At 39.9% G+C, this 13,289-nt stretch overlaps 1 protein-coding gene across 2 annotated transcripts in view; it reads right to left on the bottom strand.

Annotated features, from left to right (window-relative positions):
- The window catches only part of INPP5D (inositol polyphosphate-5-phosphatase D), a 1,064,128-nt gene that overhangs the window by 494,577 nt on the left and 556,262 nt on the right, over window positions 1–13,289 (bottom strand). The gene's annotated exons all lie outside the window — the stretch shown is intronic.

Consider the following 13,289-nt stretch of genomic DNA (forward strand, 5'->3'; position numbering starts at 1 on the left):
TCATGCAGACATGGCAGCTGACAAAATAAGTTTCCATGCCATGAACTTTAAATCTGTCCTAAAAGCTGGTTTAAATGTTCTGATGGGGGAAGGGATTCTCCAATACAGTGAGGGAACCAAACTTGCTGAAGTCAAAACAAGGCTACTAGGATGCCATTGGCCTTGCTTGGTATGTCTTTCCTTAAGACTTTTGGAATTAGGGGAAATGAGGAAGGTGTAAAAGAGACCAGATGCTATTCCTGAATAATAATGTCCCTGGATATCTGACCTTGTGAAGAGATTATGAAGAAATGCAATATGTTGAGTTGGTCCATAAAGCAATGAGTTCAGCGTAAGGCTTGCCCCAAGACAGAAGATGGACATCACCATAGAAATGCTTATGGATCACTCATTTATCATGAAAAATCAATATCTGTGCCTGTCTGTTAGAAAAAGTGCCTGTACATGTATGTGGGTTGGAGTAATAACCCAACAGTATAAAACTGCCCATTGTCCCAGTCACATGACTTCTAGACAGAAGAGCCATGGATGGGTTTTTCCTGTTTGAGGATATAAAATACCACAACCATGTAGTCTGACTAGATGGCAACTTTACCCTGGTGGAGATAGGCCTTTATTGTGAGGAAGACCTCTCTCATCTCCAGAACATTTATATGCAAGCTGGCTTATGCTATGACAAAATCCCTTGGAATGTTTGCCTTAAACAATGTCCCTCTACACCCAAACACATTCATCTGGTGTGACTGTTACATTCAGGAAGGGAGGGAACAACTGATTGTCCATAGGTAGATCAGAGTGATGAAGCCACTAGGACATATGTTGGTAGTGCTTCTACTAAGAGGGTTCATAACACGATCCTTCACACTGCAACTGATCATGCCTACATGCTCAAAATCTGCACATTTCATTCGAAGTAATGGAACATCTTGTATCAAGAGTTTTTGTAGAGGGCAAGAACTCCTGCACTCTCCATGACAGGAGGACAAGCCACCACTACCTCAAAAACCAAAAACCTATATATAGCAACTTTATGTTTGCAAAACATTAATGGAAGGGAGACAAGTCCCCAAAATAACACACTGCCATCCCAAGCAATCATTTGTTTCATTCTAACATGAGCAGGCTAGTCTTGTCCTAGATTTCCTACATCAAAGATGTATAGGGAAGGAAGCCCTTTGTGGTGCATGCCTGATATCTTGATGTCTTGATGTAGGATGACACAGAGTCTGCACAAAGATATCACTGAGCTTTGAGGGTTCCCTGCACAATCCACTACCTTACTGTTGCTACCATGAGACTCAAAACCTTGAGGGAATGAGTGGAAGTCACTACTTCTAAGGAGAAAGGATAATTCTGGGACTGTTGGGCTACACTTCAGTGCTCTCGATGGCCAGCTGTGATTTTACTATATTCATTGAGATACTAAAGATCTGTAATAGTTGGAGTCCAGACTTTTTCTCTCTCATTTGTATCAGCAACTCTTGAGTGGAAGCAGCTAGATCCCAGTTATTGAAGAAAGGATACGAAGAGCTGCCACCATGGTTATTTATTTGGTGAACACCCTGAGGCTTGTGGTAAGACTAAAAGTGAGGGATCTCAACTGGAAATGACTGTCTTCTCTACTGAGGTGCATGGACTTAGTGGACTACATTGCTAGTCTAATGTCTGGAGATCAAAAAAGTGCATATCATCTCCCTCCAAAAGACAGGAAATGACTGACTGTACCATAACTATATGAAAATTTCCTTCATTTCTGAACTGTTTGAGAATGCTAAGGTCTAAAACTAGTCTGAGCTCTTTTTTTATTTTTGGCACCAAAAATAACCTTGAATAATATCCTGGACATTTCTGGTTTTGTAGGGCCTCTTGGATCATGCCATTATTAAACTAATGGCCTCCTTTCTGGCCACACTCTTCTGACATGATGGGATACCTGGAAGGGAGTGGGATGGAGAACAAGGAGGAGAAAGTATGCTGTAACTTCTGAATATAATATATTTTATTCACTTGCATGAAGGAATGACACAAAAGAAAACGGTGAGACACAGAACTCCTGACTGCCTATAGAGTGGGACATGCAAACAAGCCCTCAGGGTTTTGTAACTGCTCCCCCAAAAGAGGGCTGCAAAACCTCTGATTTTGTGTTCTGGAATCCCCCTTAACCTCAGTGACCTCCCTCAGAATGCTGTCTAAAGATCTGCTGCTGGCCCCTCCTAAATCATAAGTTTCTGGCAATCTTCAGGTTACAGGAAAATGCCGCAGAGGAATGAAGTACTTGGCACCAACAGTCTACCTCTTCACTTTTCTGTAGCTTAGCTTTCAATTTGCTGACAGATAACTTGGTGCCTTTGAAAGGAGCATTACCAAAGACTGCTTTGAAGTTCACAGTAAAATGACAGTGTCTGAGCCAGGCATGCCTATGAATGGTAAACTAGACATGGCTTTCTGGGCTGCTAAATTTACTGCATTAGAAGGCTGCTTGCACGGACAAATTGCAGATAGTTGAAAGATCTGACCTGCAATTATAACAATCTTCTTTGTTCTTCATGTGGTACCTTTTTCAAAATTATGGACATCTTGTCAGCTATCACGCACAGAAATTAAATGTGTATCATGCAATTAAATTGCCATAATAGAAAAGGTACTGGATGCATAGACATGCTTGCCAAGATGGTTACTGCTCTGGATTCCTTATATGTCTGATGGACTGATGGACGACTGTTTGAAGTTCCACTTTTAGGAATCACTGCCACCGGTATGCAGTAAGCCACAGTAGTCTCCATCCAAGATTTCCAATCCTTGGAAGGTTGGATAATTGTGTTTGGTCTGTTTAGCACAGGACTAACACATCAGGATCTTATCAGGTCCTGTGCACTAATGCAACAATTTTGCTGGAAGAAAGACCCACACAAGAAGAAAAACAGGCAGACAGGAAAATCTCTTATAGAATTTCCTTCCAGTTGAAAGACAAGAACAACATGCCAGGCCCCTTTTCTCTCATTATCTCAAAGATTGCTGCAACAGTGGGGTCTTCATGATGGAAAACTGGGGAGTCCTCTCCACTAATAACATCAATATGCAGGGTGGGAGACTCCAAGGGAGAGTCAGTCTGCTTCTTTTTTTAAAATGTTTCTTCCTCAGGCCACTTGGAGAGAAACTGCTCAAGGGAGAGAAAGAAGAAACTGTATCAGGAGTCCTGTGGCTATTTTTACAGGGTTTTCTATTCCTCTGCCTTTGCGGTGAGAAGATGTACAAGCTAAATACCCAGGTCCATGGGTGTCTGTGACCAGGACCACTGAAAATGTGTGATACAGGGTCTGATTGATCAGCAACTGCTCCATTGATGACATCTCACCCTAAAATGGTAAGGATGTTAAGATGCTTGATGCCAACAGGTTCGGTTGGCACCAAGTTTCTAAATGTTGAGGCTGCCACCCCAATCCTCAGGAGTTTGAAGAACTTTTTCACTAGGACAGATGGTGTGGGCACAAGGCATTAAATGTCCGTACTGATACCCTTAACAGCAGTGACAGTATCAGTGTCATAACTGGGGTTAATGCTTTGATATTGATGATCTCAATCCTTGTAATGTTTAGTGCCAAGTGGGTCAGTGTAGTGGAGGTGTGATAAGAAAAGAGAGGTAACCGGGAAATGTTGTGGATTGTAATGAGTTTCCAGATTTTAAAACTTCCTTATGGAGTACTCTGTCAGAAATATTGGGGGAGCAAATGACTGTAACCAAGGAAATGATTCTTTTGAACTGGCACACTGGATCTGAATTACCTAGACATAATGAGGTCTAAGTTAAAGCTATTGGCTGCCAAAAAAGTACTAGAAAGTGGAAATCAAAATCTAAACCAACTGTAGTACTGAATACTATAAAAAAGATAAAAGATATGGAAGGAGGTGGGATCTTTAGAAAAGGGAAGGAACAAAGTACATAGAAATAAATGGAATTTGTGGGAACAATGCATGCAGATTAAAGTTTAGGAGGTGGAGTGAGGTTTAAGGGAAGGTAGGAATTCAGCAATTTATGTAATTTTTAAGTGAATGATTATTGTTAGAAATAAAACATATTTGTAATGTATAATGCATGCAAAATCCAGATCGAAAGAGGTCATTGGGCCCCTCTGCGCATCACTCATCAGACCCATCATAGAGTACAATGCCCCATTTGGGATGTACCTTACAAGACACCTGCAACAACTGGAAAGACCACAGAAGTTCCTCACCAAGAGGATCACTGGCCTCAAGCAGATGCCCTATGCAGCTCGACTGAAGAAACTCCAGCTGTACTCGGTTGCATACCGCCTACTCACAGGTGATCTCTCCCTGACATACAAGGCCATTTCCAACCCAGAATTGATGGGCATGCTCCACCTAAAGAAAACCATATCCCCTCGAGCCACACGCTCCAGGGATCTAAACCTCACCACAACAATAAATAGGACATGCTGGAAGGATAGATTCCTGTCCCAGAGACTTCCCATGCTATGGAACAAGATTCTAATCTACATTAGGCAGAGCTCCCCGCTAACCCTCTTCAAGAGAAACCTTGATGAGTGGATGGGAAACAAAAAGTTTACCCCAGGGATCGCTTCAATGGCTGGACAGAGGCACAGGGAACTAATCTAAGGGGGCAGCGAAAGCCAACACATTCCAGCTAGGCTTATAAATGCCTTTGGGCAGATAGCCTAGTACCTACCTATGAACCTAATATGGTTTATTTTATTTTCCATAAATTAATGTGTGCCTGTGTTTTAAGTTATAATTTAATAAGGGTGTTTAAAACAAGTAATTTCATAGGTTCATAGGCAAATAAGTGCAGATCTGAAATCTGCTTCATATGGACAGAAAGTCTGTTTCAGAGAAGGGATAGTCTCTGTGACATATACCTGCACCTCCTGCATGTCTTATTTACACTGCAGATGAGGTTTAGGTTCCAAGATTGGGTGTTTCTAATACCATTTGTTTAGCAGATGTGCAACAGGTCCATAAGACATGGATCAGAGCATGCTTTAAAGGCCAGGAATAAATCATCAAACAACAGTCTTTAGGGGACAGATTACAAAGATAAGACTTTGAGATGGCCCTGGTAGGACATTTTGTCTACACCATGTATTCCTTTGGTGAGAAACATCTGTGGATGCTCCAGTTGTTGCATATGAATAGTCAGGTATATACTGAAGGGGACACTACACTCAATGATTGGTCTGATGAGGGCCAAGTAAAATGGAACAAAGACATCTTTGGACATAGATGCCATAAACTTGCCTATAAGTTGCACAAAGTAGAATGATTCCTTACTACAGCACAAACATGACAGTCAAAGGCCAGGTCATTGCCTACATATATTCCCAAATCATTGGTCATAGTGTCAGTTCTTAAGTATAAACTATCAATGCAGTAATTTCCATGGATGGATGTCCTTCCAAAAGATACTATTAATATTATGCATTTTTGGCATTGAGTTTTAGACTATGATTCTGGCACAATTTACTGGTCTGTGTCAGGCCTTCTTGGAGGCTGTTTGTGTCTTGGGGGGGGGGGGTTCTATGACTGCACTTAGTTTACAGTCATCTGCAAACTTGGTCATCTAGAGGCCTTTGATGTAGCCTTGACTTCAGATAAGTAGATGCTAAAAAGGACAGGCTCCAGCATCGAGCCCTGGAGGACACCACTACTGCTGGCCTTTTTGTGAAGGAAGACCATGTATTCTGCTTTCTTGTGCCCTATCTGTTTGCCAGCTGGCTATCCAGTAGGGGACACAGGGGGTTATACCCAATTTCATGAGCTTGTCTACAATGCCTGAGTGGAGAATTGGATTGATTGCTTTGGCTAGTTCAGGCTAGGCAGTATGCACTGTTTTGCACTTGTCCATTGTTTTAGAAACCTTCTCAAACAAGTCCACCAGGTTGAGCAGGTATAACATTCCCTTGATGAAACCAAGTTGGGTTGAATTCAATGTCTGAAGTTTTCCTATGCCCTTATTTATCATTTCCATGGCCTTACATATGAGGCTAGTTAGGCTAATAGGTTGGTAGTTTCCTAGGTTTGTGAATAGTCCTCCCTTGTAGAAAAGGATGACATTTGCAGTCCACCATTCGCTTGGCACAAAGCCTGTTTGGATGCTACAAGTGAATAGTGTTTTTAGAGGCCACAATAGGTCATGTTTCATACAATTAAGGCGGCATCCTGAAATAGTGTCAGATCCCATCAAAGAAGTGTTTTTGGCCTTGGAGCATGCATTGAGCACCTGTTTCTTAGTGTACTTGTGGGATCTATGGCTGGGGAAATCTAAGATAACAGCATAGTATAGAGGATCAGTGAGGATGAATCTAGATCGGATGGGAACAGAACATTCTCTTGTTACCCTGGAACCAATGGGAGAAAGCAGAACATCCATCTCAGAAAGTATCTTTATCAGAAATATTTCTCCTCCCATTCCAAAGTTCATTGATATTGGGAGATTGTGAGGACTGAAGTGAGACAGGTGCAGAAGGCCTGGAGCAAGCAATAAATTTAGTAAATTCTAGTTCCAAAACAGAAGACACACACTGCTTGATCTTATTTAATTATTTACATATTATTTACTGGGTTAGTCCCACTAGGCCATCAATCTGTTTTCAGGTGAGACACAAGTGCTATACAGACTAACTAGCAGAAATGTTTTTAGACCACCTGGAAATTTGATAAGTGCCACGGAATCTTATACATCCACCTGGGTTACCACTGAATCAGGCAGTTAGGGCCTCAATTTTACATCTCATCCAAGGGAGATTGCACTCAGGAGTGCAGCACCCCCTTATGCTGCAATGCAGTGTCAGTAATGGAAAATGAATCAAAGAACCTGGGAGGTAAGAAAACTCACAGCCTTCCAATCTTCCAGTATCAAAGGTACACTACCTGTGTTGATACAGTAACGCAATACCTAATCTTTTTTTTTGTGAGGAACATATGAAAATTGAGAAACCTCCAATTTAGGAACTCCTGTCCTTGTAGGTTTCTCCAAATGAGTGTCTGGTATAGCCTTAACACAAGCTGGAGAAACAGTGTCAGTCCTCTCCTCTGCACCTTACGTTTTTCAGAAAAACCTTCCCTAGGATGTAAACCCTTTAAATTATTTTTCTTACATTTCTTACATTTGCTAAAAAGTTCTCTGCTCAAAGACATCACAAACAGAGCACTTCTCCTGTAAAGTCTCAACTCCTAGGCAAATGTAAACTATGTTTATCCTGTGCTATAATTTTAGAATGTTAGGTCCATATTTCTGACACATTCTGAAACCAGTGAACGTCTTGTTTACCTTACTTATCTTTTACTAAAGCAACTACACACACACACACACACACACACACACACACACACACACACACACACACACACACACACACACACACACACACACGCACACACACACTAAACAATCCAAAAACACAAGCAAAAATATACTCTATAAAACACTCACCACAAAAATGTCAGCCTGAATCTTAGCAGTTGGGAAGGCAAACCTAAACAACTTCAATGTCTGACAGGAAAAAAGGGAGATCTGACATACAAACTGGCAAATTGTTGAACAACTTTGGAATAAATACATTTAAAAGAAGACAGCTCCAATTTTTTTTTTAAAAAGCAGTGAAAAATCACCAAAAATAGAATGGGGCCATCTCTAATGTCCAAACTGTTAAACAACAAATTACATTTAGATAGGTAGGAGCATTATGGGAGCTGGGAGAGAAGTTAAAGTCTGAGAAAGTTTTAAAAGCCCAGAGATTACTATTGCCTGTGCCATCTAGTCCTAGCAATTGAAGTGGACAAAATGGACTATATAAGATGTACTGTTACATAGACAGATGTAAGTGCAGCTGTAGACACAGTACATTATGGACTGTTGATATATACCTGATCGCACCACACTGAACTAGTGTCTACACACAGTACATTATGGACTGCTGTTAATTGCCAGATCAAGCCCTACTGTACCACTGAACATTAATGGCATATAATGAACTGTTGCTGTATATACCAGATCAATCCCTACTGTGTCATTATATAGAAATGGCATATAATAGACTGTTGTTATATACCAGATCAAGCCCCTACTGGGTCACTGTATATAAATGTGATATAATGGACTACTGTTATATACCAAATCAAGCCCCTACTGCGCCACTGTATAGAAATGACGTGTAATGGACTACTGTTATTTACTAGATGAAGTGCAATTATACCACTCTAGACACAGTATATAAAATGGCTGTTGTTACAAAACATATCTAACTACTTCTATTCCAGTTTTTACACAGTATGTAATGGACTCTTGTCATATACCTGACTGAGTCCTGCTGTATCATCGTGGATTACTTTTAAACACCATATCAAACACTGCTGTACCAATGTGATCATGCACTGTTTGAGTGTTGTTATGTATAAAGGCCCACCTTTGCTGTATGCAGTGGATAATGGTCCCAGATGTAAAACAGAATACTGTTACACACATGCCACCTTTATAAAACTGATGCATTGAGAATAAGGGGAGTGTTATAACATGTAGAACTACTTGTGTTGTTGTATATAATATATAACTGATTATTGTTTTATACACATATCAAGCACTGATACACCACAACTGGCATATAATGTGTAGTGGAGTGTGATTAAATATATAGGTCTGAGCTTATTAAATTACTGTCTTTGTAAAATGTATAGCGAAAGAATGTTATGTAGCAAATTTCATAAAATATTAGTAATACTGCCAGAGAGTACTGTCCCATCATAAGAACTAAGGCATGGCAAATCCACATGTGATCTAGCAGAATTGAGCTACACGATGGGGAAACATTTCTGATATTACAAGAACACCACACATTTTCCATTTCTGCAAAGTCTTCTAGTTGAAATGATTAACCCTAGTTTTGAAAAGTTTTTAGATCTCTTCAGATCTAGGGAGCACTTAGCAAGAACTAAATGCAGCACTACTTCTGAATGAAACCTTTAGTGGATTCGCATAAACCTCCATTCTGGTTAGGCCCAGACCATTCACTAGCTAACCTTCTGCTTAACTGACTGAAAGATCATCTGCTAGCAACTTCTTTATACTAAATAAATGCAGGCTATACGTCGTGGAAATCTGTCTGAATAAATCAACTAAGGCAAGGATAACTGTAATGCCATAATGGTAATGAAATCATTTACCACAATATAGCAGACCAGACACATATGTATATAGTTTACATATTTGTGGAGCTTATGTATCTATATCTATTTTATATATATATATATATATATATATATATATATATATATATATATATATATGGGTCTACCTGACATGGTCGACAGTTCATATAGTCGACAGTTTATTTGGTCGACAGTTCATTTGATCGACAAGCATTTTAGGTAGAAGGCCTCGCCCCACACCCCCCCCAATGTGGGGGGCTGTGCCCCTCACACCCCCCCTAACTATATATATCAACTCCAGGGTTGCACAACATTGGGGAAGGGGCAAATCTGTTTGTCGACCAAATGAACTGTCGACCAAATGAGTGTCGATTATATGAACTGTCGACCATGTCAGGTAGACCCATATATATATATATATATATATATATATATATATATATATATGTGTGTTCCATTTAGTAGATCGAATTTCCGTTTCAACAAAACTTAAATTCGTGAGTGCACTTCCACGAAAGTGCAATTTGTCGAAAATGCACTGTCGTGTGAAAATAAAAATAAAAGTTAAAAAAAAAAGGAAGAAATAAAAACATGCAGTTTCCATGTAATCTTAGTTGTACATCAGCATTTAGTGCTGATGTACAACTAAGCAAACTAGTTCTGAGATCGTGGTACAGTGGGGATAAGGGAATATTCCCTTTTCCCCACTGTAGTGCGATCTCGGAGTGAGAATATTAAAGTGGGGGGTTGCAGCCCCCCACATGGGGGGGGTGCAGGGGGCTTGCCCCCTGCAAAAGATTTTTTTTGTGTGTTTTTTGTTTAGTTAGCAGATCCAATGACTATGCTTCAGCGAAAGTCCAGTTTCATTGAAGTGCACTTTCACTGAAGTGGGCATCTACTTTTCTTTTTGAAGAAGTGTAATTTCAATGAAGAAAAGTAGAGCCATATATATATATATATATATATATATATATATATATATATATATATATATATATATATATATATATATATATACACACACACACACACATACTGACAAAAGTAGCAACCAGGCTGTACGAACCCTAAATGGGCTTGCAACCTTAAATACAGTAATATCAGGTTTGCACACTAGTAGAGAAAAGAGCACAAATTTCTCTGTCTCTACACACACAATTGCTTCAACCAAATAAGCAATCAAGTCACCGAAGAGCACCCACATCTATAGCTATATATCTGTATATCTATATCTGTATCTCTCTCTCTCTATGTGTATATATATATATATATATATATATATATATATATATATATATATATATAGTTCCACTTCATATGACTGAAAGCTCATAACATCTAAATTCAAGACAGCGAGACCAAATAATCGAAAATCCAAAACATCTAAAACTCATCACATCGAATCTCAAAACATTGAAAACTACAAAGCAACTATAAATAACATCCCCCCCCCCCCGTAAATTAAATATACCAACTCTGAGGTCGCACTACAGTGGGGTTAGAAAATTAACTTTTCTCCCACATGGGGGTGCAGGGGGGCTTGCCCACCTGCATAAATGTAGTAAAACCTCTATGGGATGTTATTTATAGTTGCTTTGTAGTTTTCAATGTTTTGAGATTCGATGTTATGAGTTTTAGATGTTTTGGGTTTTAGATGTTGTGGTTTAGAGGTTATGAATTTAGATGTTATGTGTTTTCGATGTTTTCAAGTGGAACCATACTTATATATATATATATATATATATATATATATATATATATATATATATATATATATATATTTATATATAGGTTTACTATCAAAATGTATGAGCATATTACATGTAATCTAGTTTACCCATCACTGACTGGCAAAACACTGACGTTGACATGCTAGCCCACATCTACTGAAAAACAACCACGGTGCATGCAAAATTTTATTTTTAAACAGGACAACAAAATATTTTTTTGCAGGGGGCAAGCCGGGAGCCCTGTCACAGTAGTTCATTTGCAACACACACTCACACTGATGGCCAGTTTAGAGTGTCCAATCCACCTACTGCATGCCCTTGTAAATGTGGGTGGAAACTCACACAGACACAGGGAAGGCATGCAGAGTCTGCACAGAAGGCACCCCAGATGAAAATTGAACCAGGGGAACCTCTTGCTGTGAGGCAACAACTCTATTCGCTGCACCACTGTGCCGCCCTATATAAAGAAGCACATAATACCATGCTGGCATCATTTATATCAAAAAAATACTCAGTTCAGGACTTGTTCCTGGCATGTGGAACCAGACAACAGTGTTCCCAATTCTCAAAGGAGGCACTTCAATGTTTCCTGACAATTTCTGCCCAGTAAGGCTTACCTGTATATTAGGTATGTTCTTCAAATGAAAATGATATGAACTGTTGTGCAGTCCTCTAAATAGCACCTAATTATACAAAGCCATGGTATAAAACTAGACTTTTATATAGAGGAGGGGTCCTGCATAACTAATTTGCTCAGTTTTTACCATGTATTGTGGGAGGACTTTGTCTATGGCTTAGGCGTGGATGTTGTATATCTGAATTTAGCCAATGTATTCAGCACTATGCCCCAGAATTAAATAATGAGGGCTGTAAAAACAGAGAGAGATAAATAGTTACATCTATAGGCAGATAGCAAATCTGGTTACATGGGAGAACATGTAGAGTAAACATAGGAGACATGTTTTAAGGAGTAAAAAAGTTCTCAGGCTAGTCATAGGTACTATTTACATGAGTCATTTCCCAGTAAAAGGCAACATCCAGATAATCACAAGGTTTCCTTGATGAACTTGTTAAGTGGACTAGAAAACCCAGTATGAACTTAAATAACAGGCAAGCAAAAACTGAGAGTGATGCTACTCAATGCTAGAAGTCTAAATCTCAAAATGCACTCACTCGAGGCACTCCTTAAAATGGAAAACATTGATATCTGTGCAGTGACTGAGACCTGATTCAAGGCTCCAGAGAACACCCCTGCACTACCAGGCTATAACTCATACCACACCTTTTGGCCATGTAACCTGGACCGGAACACCAAAGGTGGAGGTGTGTCCATATTCATTAAGGATATCCACACCTCCAGGCTAGTTGCTCAGCATAATGCAGTCGAGTTTATCCAAGTGCAACTAACTCTGGGCAAAACTGCAATCCATATTGTAGCTTGCTACAGATCACTCACCATGCTCCAGGATTCCCACTCCTCTTTTCTTGATGTATTGGAAAATATTAGGGTTCAACCAAACAACCTAATAATGGGCGATTTCAACTACCCCACCATTAACTGGGAAAACTACTCATGTACCAACTCCTTCGCTCAACGCTTTCTGGAATTCATAAACTCCAATGCCCTGGATCAACTTATCCACACCCCCAACAGGGGCAACAATATCCTAGATCTAGTCATTACCAACATGAGTGACCGGTGTTCCACAACTGAAGTCAATGCCTCATTGGTCCGATCCAACCATAAGCTAATTACCCTAGATATCCACATCCTGCCCCCACCCCCCCATTAAGGAAACCATGGTAAAAGATTTCTACAAAGCCAACTTCATGCTTCTTAAGACAGAAGTGGCAAAATTCATGACACCCATGCAGATGGACAATACAGTTACGACTACTGAATCCTACACAATTGCACTTTATAAGCACTTACATGAGTGCATGGATCATGCTATACCAAACAGAACCAAGACGCTATCCTCCAAAAAAAGGAAGCTAATCTGGTGGTCCCCTGCCATAAACAAACTATACAACAGAAGGAAGAAACTGTTGCAAAAGAGAGTAAAATCCCATGAGTGGAGGAGCTCCCTGGTCAGCCTCAGTAAGAAGCTGTGATCCCTGATAAAATCCTCCAGAGTTAGTTACGAAGACAAAATTGCCACTGATTCTAAAGACAACCACAAAGCATTCTATAGCTATGTCAAGAAACTCAGTGGCAACACTCAGATCTGCTCTGAGTTACAGCACAATGGCACTAAATATACAGACCCAACTGATATTGCCAACATCCTGGCAGATAGGTTCAGTGCTAACTTTACCCCCCTCTCACCCCCTAAAGGGCCCATCTCTATACCAGAAGAATGCAAAGTTCCTGTAATC

The sequence above is a fragment of the Protopterus annectens genome, chromosome 4.part1, assembly GCF_019279795.1.
Source record: "Protopterus annectens isolate FY-2018-M chromosome 4.part1, PAN1.0, whole genome shotgun sequence".
Lineage (NCBI taxonomy): Eukaryota > Metazoa > Chordata > Ceratodontiformes > Protopteridae > Protopterus > Protopterus annectens.